The following is a 10,599-nucleotide window of genomic DNA, read 5'->3' on the forward strand; positions in this document are numbered from 1 at the left end:
GTATATGTCTTAAGTCGCAGGGGTATATTTGTCGCAATAGCCGACAATACATTGTATGGGTCAAAATTATAGTTTTTTCATTAGGATATTAAAGTTCCAATGAAATCAAAACTGACCGTTCTTATTTTTAAATGTAATATTGCAATGTTTATTATAAACAATTTATGCGTGTAAATTATAATTTTTATAATTCATATGCTCTCATAAACTTCAATCAATATCTGAAAATGTACATCTGCCTTCCTGTGGCGATTCTTCTGGCAGGAGTATCCGCTAACTCCGCCCCCTCCAGCTGTCAGTCTGCTGCCAGTTCTATTTCTGAATGAAACGCCTACTTTTCTATATCCAATCAAAGCACAGTGGAAAACTCAAACCACACCCATTATTTAAATTTCTAACCGGCATGCACTGCTTCAAGCCAGATCGGTCTGCGCAGCGCCGCATGATGTCAAACACACCTATTCTGTTTCATCCGGAAATACGTCACAACTCGGAAGTAAAGTAGATCGGGGCTTCTGGTTCACAGGGACTTTAAGTAAAGATCAGATTTCCAAATAGCTGTATCTCAGTCAAATATGCTTATTTATATTTCACACAATGTGCTCCTGAATAGCTCAGTGGTAGAGCATTGTGTTTACAGCGCAATAGGTCATGGGTTTGAACCCAGGTAACACACTGATAAAACAATGTAAACCTTGTAATGCACTGTAAGGTAACAAATGTGGTTTTTGTGGTATCACATTTAAAGGATTAGTCCATTTTTACCAAATCCAGATAATTTACTCACCACCATGTCATCCAAAATGTTGATGTCTTTCTTTGTTCAGTCGAGAAGAAATTATGTTTTTTGAGGAAAACATTCCAGGATTTTCTCATTTTAATGGACTTTAATGGACACCAAGGGCCCTATCTTGCACCCAGCGCAATTGACTTTGTCAGTGACGCATGTATCATTCGTATTTTGCGCCGGCGCACAGCGGGGTTTTTCCCTCCACAGATGCACGTCAGCAAACTAGAGAATGAACTTGCGCTCCCTGGGCGGTTCAGCGCAAAAAGGAGGCGTGTTGCGGCGCAAACCATCCCAGATGCTATTTTGCAGTTTCAAAAAACAATTGCGCTACTAACCAAAAAAAACTAGTCTAAAGTCAGTGGCGCGTTGCGCGTGGTTCATTATGCTATTTTAAGGGCGCATGCTTGACCATAATGTATAGCGTGCACAACGCGCACACACTTTGCTTATCTAATCTACACAGATGCAACAGTTATTTTTGCAAATCATAAATTGTTACACTTAAAAATATTAATACACGAGATAAGGGGAATCATAGTGGTGAGCATTGTGGTGATAGTTTTTATTTATTCTCATGCAAATAACGATTAAAATATTTTCATAACTTTGTTGTGTGGCTGTATTACGTTTATTTTATGTAAATAATAGTTAAAATGTTTTCATAAGAAACCTTAATGTATATGAACTTGATTTGTAAGTGTACTTTGGGGTTGGACCTTGCTTGCGTTTCTTGGGTCCGATTTCAAAGCCCCCAAACCCTTTCAGCGGTGAGGGTGGACGCAGCGATGTCCTCTGCTGGCGTCAAGTCCTGAGGCAGATCCACCTCCCGTTACACGGCGTGCCCGATTTATGCTGGCAAGCGTGGGATTCCCCCGTACAAGGACGTCGGTCTCCTCGGCTGTGAACCGCTCCTGGCGTGCGCCTGGTAAATCCGTCATAATAATAGCAACCCGCCATGGAACTTGCGCCCTTGCGTTTAAAGGGAATGTTGGCTAGCGTTCTGATTGGTTTATTTGACGTTACGCCCAAACCACACCTATGAATAATGAACCTACTTCAGACCAACCCCTTATTGATTTGCGCCCGGCGAAAGAGTTATTTCTTACGCCGGGAAAATAGCAACAGCGCCCAAGATCCGCCCACAAACTCACTTGCGCGTTGCGCTTCGCACTTGCGTTTCAGATCGTTAAAATAGAGCCCCAAGACTTAACAGTTTTTTTCAACGGAGTTTCAAAGGACTCTAAACGATCCCAAACGAGGCATAAGGGTCTTATCTAGCAAAACGATTGTCATTTTTGGCAGGAAAAATAAAAATATGCACTTTTAAACCACAACTTCTCATCTTCATCCGGTCCTGTGACGCGCCAGGGCGACCTCACGGATGACATATTTGAAACTATGCCCCAGTCTTTACAAGTGTGGAGAAAGAGGACCGTTCCGACGTTGTTGTATGTCAAATGATACTAATTAATGTCTTTGTGTCAGTTTATTCTTTAAAATGGTACGCAAATGTGCGTTTCATAAATGTTACACGTGACCTTTCGACATCATTACGCAATTACGTGAGGTGGGCGCGTCACAGGACTGGAGATAGACGAGAAATTGTGGTTTAAAAGTGCATATTTTTTATTTTTCTTGTCAAAAATGACAATCGTTTCGCTAGATAAGAATCTTATGCCTCGTTTGGGATCATTTAGAGTCCTTTGAAACTCAGTTGAAAAAAACTGTTAAGTGTTGAGTTAAGTGTTAAGTGTTGGGGTCCATTAAAATCCATTAAGATGAGAAAAATCCTGGAATGTTTTCCTCAAAAAACATAATTTCTTCTCGACTGAACAAAGAAAGACATCAACATTCTGGATGACATGGAGTGAGTAAATTATCTGGATTTTTGTTTTTTTTTTTTTTTTAGAAAATGGACTAATCCTTTAAATGTTAATATGCAACGGCTTTGCAGGAGTGTCGTCTTATTTGAAAAATTTTCAAAATTTTATTTCCGCCACACAGTGAGTAACTGAATGGGAATTACAATTTGGGAAGACTTTGATGACTTTTTTGTAATGCTTGTCAGACAACCCACATAATGGCTAACAAGACCAAATCTCTCCGAAGTAAAGGAAACACCAATATAAATGAGGAAAAGTTCACTTGGTTTGAATTATGTAAGAATGAAAGGCCCTGTCCCACACTTAAAAAATGATTCATTGAATTTACTAAATTTTTTAAGGTAAGTGGTTGCAATCAATTTATTTAAGCTACATTTAAACAAAAGTTTTATATTTTATTTTACTTTAGTAATCTTTTTTGTTTAAACGTAGCTTAAAAGACTGCAACCACTTACCTTAAAAAAATTGAGTAAATTTAATGAATCAGTTTTTTTCAGTGCAAATGGCGCACTTTATGCGGACTTGGCCTTAAATTGCGCGTGCTCGCTTAGTCTACGAGTCCGTGGGGTGTTTCATCTGTCATTTTTATGCTCAGAAGTGTGCTCATCAGCGCACGCATTTGCACCCTTGATGCGGAAAGAGCAATCAGACGATGGATGGGAGGAGTTCTCTTCCTAATTCCGTCAAGGGTCCCTAAGGTCTGCACTTCATGATGTCATCAAAGTGTTAACTCTGAGGAGGTCCACAAGACCGGAGTGTGCCATTTGGGACAGGGCCAAAGAAGAGCCTCATCTAGTAAGTAAAATGTGGGTTATAATTTGCTTTACAGAGTCTCATCATGAACGCTTTGATTTATGGTTGTGGTCAGTATGTTATCATATTATCAGTATGTGATGGAGCTTATGACAGTATGATGACTAGTCTTGATGTAGCAGTATTGTGCATACCTACAGCCATATGCCGTTTGCAGTTTTCAGTATTCATAATGGATGATTTAATATGTAGAGACATATCTGGTATTACTTTTACAGAAGGAATGTCCTCGATTCAAAACAATTTCCACTAATAGTATAAGTGACAGCAGTACTTCAGTTTGTAAAAGCAACCAAATGTTGTACTTTCAATAATCCACTTAAAGTGAAAGTCTATGGGGCAAGATATTCTTGCGGGCTTAAAAGCAGAAAAGCACCATTCATATTATGGTAAAGTGCTGTAGAAAATAAATAGTATCATTCGAGTTGTCTAAATTACCCTTTTAGCAATGCATCTTTTTAGAATGTATAAACAAAACTGCTAAAACCAGCCTAAGCTGGTCTCCCAGCCTGGATTAAGCTGCTGTAACAGGCTGGTTTTAGAGGGGTTTTGGCCAGTTTTATCTGGTGAGCCTGAAAGACCAGCTGATCCACCAGCTAAACCACCTTGACCAGTTTAAAAGTGGCCCAAACACTGTTTAAACCAAAACCAGCCTACTAAACTAGCTAAAACCAGGCTGGGACACCAGCTAAATCCATGCTGGTTTTTCAGCAGGGATATGTTAATAACAAAATATTATAAGTCTATAGGCAAACTTTGATTCATGTAAAAATTTCTTGTTACATCCCTTACTTTTCCTGTATCCTTGCACATATCATGCAAATGTTATGAGCTTTGCTAGTTAAAGGGGACATATCATGAAAATCTGACTTTTTTATAAGTGCTATAATTCGGTGCTCAGTGCTTTTATCAACCTAGAAAATGTGAAAAATAACATCCCAGTAACTTAGTTTTGGTAAAAATTATCTGCAAGCATGTGAAAAAATAGCTAATTGAAATTTGGCTCCCCTTGTGATGTCAGAATGGGATCTTATTATAATAACCGCCCCTTAATCTGCACTATCCAACCACGGCAGTGCCATTTAGTGCAGGGAGAGAAATAATTGACAGACTAATTAAGTTTCAATTTCAGGAAACCACCATTATGGTGATCAGTGTTTGCATTTCATCAGCTTATTTGCATTTTAAAAGACACACCCAATAACGGCACATATTTGCTCACACCTAGAATAATATAATTAATCTGTTCAGCATTGTAATTCTCTGTTATAAGATGTTTTCTTTTTTTTAATGACCATGTTAACAACAAGATCAAGAATGTAAATCTTTGTAAACCCAAGCATTAAAACGAATTCAGGGTCGCGTCTCTCGAACGCAACACTGCCCTGTGGCCTCGCTTTAAACCCGTCTCACTTCCCTCTGCCCACCCCGCACACTAAAACATTTAATGAGCTTGAAGTGCAGTAAATAGCAAACAGATTTAGAAAGTAGTGTGAGATCACAGACAGTTGAGCTATGGACACAACAGGCAGGTGTCTCCTATTTAAAGATAATCCTTGACCTGGTCATACGCCACGCTTGAGTTAAAGCCAGTGGGTGCAGTGAGAGGCGAAGCAGGTTTCAGAACTCAACAAGTGAATAGACGAGTGGAATTCGCTCTGACAGGTGTTTTTCTCCATGTAGGTGGGCCTTGGAGACACAGTTGTGATGGAGGTCGTATCCTGCCAGTTTCACACTCGCTGGAGTGTTGAGCGGGGTTTGGTTACATGAGGTTTTACATGTAAAGTTTGACTAAAGACCAGCATGTGCTGTGATGAATCACTTTTTATTGACTTAATTCTTTCTGAAACTCGGTCACTTCCCACCACTTTTTAACTCACACTTGTGATGGCTTACACCCCGTAAAATACAGCTAAAGCACCTTTAATGAGATGATATAGTTTCTATGTGGACTGTTTTTGACTATAGCACACTGAAACAATACGTAGAATTTACTTCATTTAAGTTTTTGCACGAATAAGTTTTGGTTCACATATGGAAATTGAGTAAATGTACTTAATCCTTAATGGATTACTCCATTTTCTTTAAAAGAAATCCAGATAATTTACTCACCACCATGTCATCCAAAATGTTGATGTCTTTTTTTGTTCAGTCGAGAAGAAATTATGTTTTTTGAGGAAAACATTCCAGGATTTTACTCATTTCAATGGACTTTAATGGACCCCAACACTTAACAGTTTTAATGCAGTTTAAAAGGTTTCAAAAGGACTCTAAACGATCCCAAACGAGGCATAAGGGTCTTATCTAGCGAAACGATTGTCATTTTTGGGAAGAAAAATAAAAAATATGCACTTTTAAACCACAACTTCTCTTCTTCCTCCGGTTGTGTGATGCGCCAGCGCGACCTCGCGTATTGCGTAATGACATCAAAAGGTCACGTTACATATATGTAACACACATTTGCGGACCAATTTTAACAATAAATGTCGGAAGGGTCCTCTTTCTCCACACTTGTAAACACTGGGGCGTAGTTTCGCATTCGTCATCCGTGACCTCTTGACGTGATGACGTACTGCGTGAGGTCGCGCTGGCACATCACACAGCTGGAGGAAGATGAGAAGTTGTGGTTTAAAAGTGCAGATTTTTAATTTTTCTAGCCAAAAATGACAATCATTTCGCTAGATAAAACCCTTATGCCTCGTTAGGGATCATTTAGAGTCCTTTGAAACTGTAATTTTAAACTGCATTAAAACTGTTAAGTGTTGGGGTCCATTAAAGTCCATTAAAATGAGGAAAATCCTGGAATGTTTTTCTCAAAAAACATAATTTCTTCTTGACTGAACAAAGAAAGACATCAATATTTTGGATGACATGGTGGTGAGTAAATTATCTGGATTTTTTTTAAGAAAATTGACTAATCCTTTAACTGGCGCTGTCCCGTGAGCAGGACAGCTGAGTTTATTTCAATACTTTGCATGTCAATTTTTATCTTATCACGACAAAACTACATATCGTTGGAAAGGTCTAAGAATGTAGTTTTTATATTTAAAAACCTTTTAGCAGTAATAATAATGCAGTGACAGTAATTTATTAATTTGTGACAAAAGTATGCAGCAAACCGTTGACACCTAGTGGCCGTTGTTGGTAAAACCTCATTTTTGTGATAATTTTATGTATAAAATATATAATTAAATGCATTATTTTTATTTATTACAATAAAAGTAAACTGCTATAACAGTGTTTTTATTTTATATTTTCACCTCCAGACACTTCCATGAAAAACTTTAGTGTCTTCTTTAAAACAAGACCAAGAAAAAAGGTTTTTATACATTTAAAGGTGTACATCACCTTTTCACCCTTCTCCCCCCAACTAAAAAAGGGCTGTACCAGTTAACTAAGTTTTTTACACTGTAAAAAATATATTTAAATTTGATATTATACAAAATATCTTTAAGGACTTTTAATTTAGGCTCTTCTGAACAATGGTAACTACAAAACTCAAAGAAGAAATAGAAACGCTTCTAAATCTCAAAGATAAATGAACATGAATCACTAACAAGTCTTTCCTTTTAGTTAAAAACACATAAAATATAGCATTGTTACAACATTGTAATTATTTTAATGTGTAATTTAATGTTGGGGTGTACATCTCGACTGTAACATCACAGTTGGTGTTATGTTGAGATTGGTTTGTTTTCCAGCGGTCTTTTGCATGCACGAGGTTTACATTGGAAGGGGGAAACAATCGTGTTTGAGGCTCATGATTTGTCATTACCATCTACACAACTCTTATTATTCCTCTATGCCTACATTAAATACAGTTCTACATTCTATGGCACCTTTAATGGCATTTCAGGTGCCATTAAATTCATTTGAGGAGGTTTTTATAATAGGAGGGATTTGGTCTAAAAGATGTGAAGGTGCAGAGGTCTTTCAGGGAGGCCGAACATTGCGATACACGCGAGTGTTTACCTCACTGTCAAGTATCCTGTCTATGTGTCGGTACATTCTCTGGCTGAACGCACTAAATATAAACTCCAGCTTTGTTTGCTATAATGTGTCCGTTTACATTCTGTTTTAAACTGATCCTCTGACATGAACCGCCATTCTTTGAATATTTCAAGTCGCTTTACATTTGATTGGACTGTTTTGTGTCTCAACGACATTTAAAGCCCGTAAGAAACTCAAATCTTTCAGTTTGTGGTTTTAGTAGCCTCATTCAGTTTAGATTTACTGCATTTAGTAGGCAGTATTCGCGCGTGTAAACCACAGTAGCAATGCAAGTCCTTCAGAAAGAAGCAGCTTGGCCAGTAAACATAAGCAGAAGAAGAAGCTTGTTGTGTACTCCTCAACTTGGATCATCTTTGCTCTTACCTGATGGGAGGGGTTCTAGCGGACCAATCACAGCGCTATTTTTGGTGAGGTGTGCATCAGGCTACGGACAGCCTTGGCGTAGATCCTACGTGGGACTATAAATTAAGCTTCAGAGGAATTCCTTATTGACTTGACCTGAGCCACAGGAGTCTGTCATGACGGTCCGAGGGGAGCATCACACCTGCGGTGACCACCCAAGCACCTTCTGACCGCTCGGCTCTCAAAGCTCAATAGGTCGGCGTCTGATGAACACAGTCTCCATCGGCACTTATTGTGTTGTAGTCCTACTTGAGATGTTCCTCACAAAGCAGATCTCAGTGGGACATCTGGACACCCACAAGGGTCTCACCAGGAGACAAGGACTTAGGGTAAATGTCAAGCTATAGGGTCATTAACATTCGACCTGTCCCGAATGTCAACGTCCGTGTAGCTGTGAATATGGAGTTGGTGGTTTGAGTTCTGACTTCTTGATCGTGAAATAACAAATCGAACACCCTATCGCAGACTTTACGAACGGCATCTCTGCTGTAGGCTAGATTGATGATGTCGGTCATCAAATGCAATTTCACTCTGGCTGAAACGCAGCATAAATCATATGTTATTTATTTTCCCCCGGCCATTTATTAATGTTAATTAGTCTTTCATTGCCCTGATTGCATATCAAGTCACAGGAGTGTAAAATCCTGGCTCTGAATGTTGGCACGCTTTGTCCGAGGCTAAACAAAATATACCAAATTCAGGCACTTTCTTTTGGAAAAACAGCAAGCTTTTTGCTTTAATTAGCTTGACGTTCTCCAGACTTTTTCTTCAGGAAAGCTTTGCGAAGCACGCGGTACTCTGAAGCAAGCGGCCCGGCTTCCTGACTGAACTTCATCACATCTGTAAGAACGCAGGTCAGAGTCGACTCTCTGATCGCACTACAGGGACCCGGTTTCACTCGCATTGTAAGATGTTACAAGCTAAAGGCTTTGTTTTCGCAGCTGAAGAACGGATCCCTGAATATATATCACTTTGACAGAAGCTGACGGCAGTCTAAATGAGCACTGAAATAAAATCATATCTACCATTAGTCCATTTTTAAAGGTCACGGTATGCTAAAGACGGCATCTGAAACAATACGGCCTAAATAAGAAATCAAGAATTCGGAGGTTACTTCATGCATCTAATTCAGAGTAACATGAGTCAATGCACAATACTTAACACCTTAACAGATACATCTGTCACACATGCGTCCAAACATATGAGGGGATGCATTTGTGTTTGGTGGGATGGCAGGTAGGATCTGCTTGTTTTCTTAAAACTAACGGTGTGTGCCTGTGTTGTGCATGCATGACAAGAATCCCTGCTGTGTGGCTCCATTTTAAGAACGTGTTTGTCTGTCTGTCTGGATTCAGGCTCCTGGTCGTCTCCACCGGCTTTAAAACCGTTGCCAAAGTTAGGAGTCCTGGACAAATCAGTCTAGGTAATCGAATATCGTTGTCATTCGTTAATGGTCGTTTTGCTTCTGTGCCATTTGTTGTCTTCAGACCTGTTTCATTTATGTATATAGGCAACGCTTAGTAGAAACAAACGCTCGGCTGGAAGACTCGAGTCGTGAGCTGACAGATGTATGGTCTTTTTGGCAATGTTTGTGCATCTATAAACGCTGGCTGTATTAGTAATGATTCTGTTCTCATACCAAAAAAAGTTTTGTTACTCGTATCACCAAGACAGGCCTTACTAAGTATCAAACTTATCTGCATGAATGTGTAGTGTATAGCATCATGGTGGTAGGGGTCCCAGCAGCCATTTTCATGAATTGGGTATAAATGGCACGCAGTTTGAAAAGTCGTGCAATACATACGCCAATGTCTAATTTGGCATCTTTTCATGTAATTTTATGTAGTGGTTTCTCAATTTTTGTACCATCGTCGCTTGGGGTTGGTGTTAGAACAACTTTCGGTTACATAACATGACATCCTAACCCAAACCCCAATTCTAACCCGACTCATGGTTTAAAAATAGACAAAAAATTGAGAAACCTATACAATAAATGACTTCCTTACCTACCCACATATCAAATCTAATCCTAACCCCAAGCAACAATGTTTTAAAAATAGAAAAAAATTGAGAAACCTATACATAAAATGACACGAAAAGATGTGTCGTATGAAAGGGGACATTTTACAAGACTTTTTTAAGATGTCAAATAAATCTACGGTGTCCCCAAAGTGGTGAAGTTCTAACTCAAAATACCTCATAGGTGATTTATTATAACATGTTAAAATTGCCACTTTGTAGGTGTGAGCAAAAATGTGCCGTTTTTGGATGTGTCCTTTAAAATGCAAATGAGCTGATCTCTGCACTAAATGACATGGCTAGTGCAGATTAGGGGCGGTGTCATCTCCTTCTGACATCATAAGGGGAGCCAAATTTCAATGAGCTATTTATTCACATGTTTGCAGAGAATGGTTTACCAAAATTAAGTTATTGGGTTGATCTTTTTAGCATTTTCTTTTATTGAGGACCCAGTTATAGCACTTAAACATGTAGAAAGTCAGATTTTCATGATATGTCCCCTTTAAGTGAACAGGAAGGACTGGCATATCATATGCATGTAAAATTGGTCTTTGGCATATATATTGCACAGCTTTCGAACGGCGTGCTATTTATATGCAAGTCATAAGAAGACTCCAGGCCGGATCTGCACCGGATCTATGCCAAAGTCAGCCGTTTAAGTGCAGATCCAGCCCGGAGTCA

This window comes from Paramisgurnus dabryanus, chromosome 7 (genome assembly GCF_030506205.2).
Source record: "Paramisgurnus dabryanus chromosome 7, PD_genome_1.1, whole genome shotgun sequence".
Classification (NCBI taxonomy): domain Eukaryota; kingdom Metazoa; phylum Chordata; class Actinopteri; order Cypriniformes; family Cobitidae; genus Paramisgurnus; species Paramisgurnus dabryanus.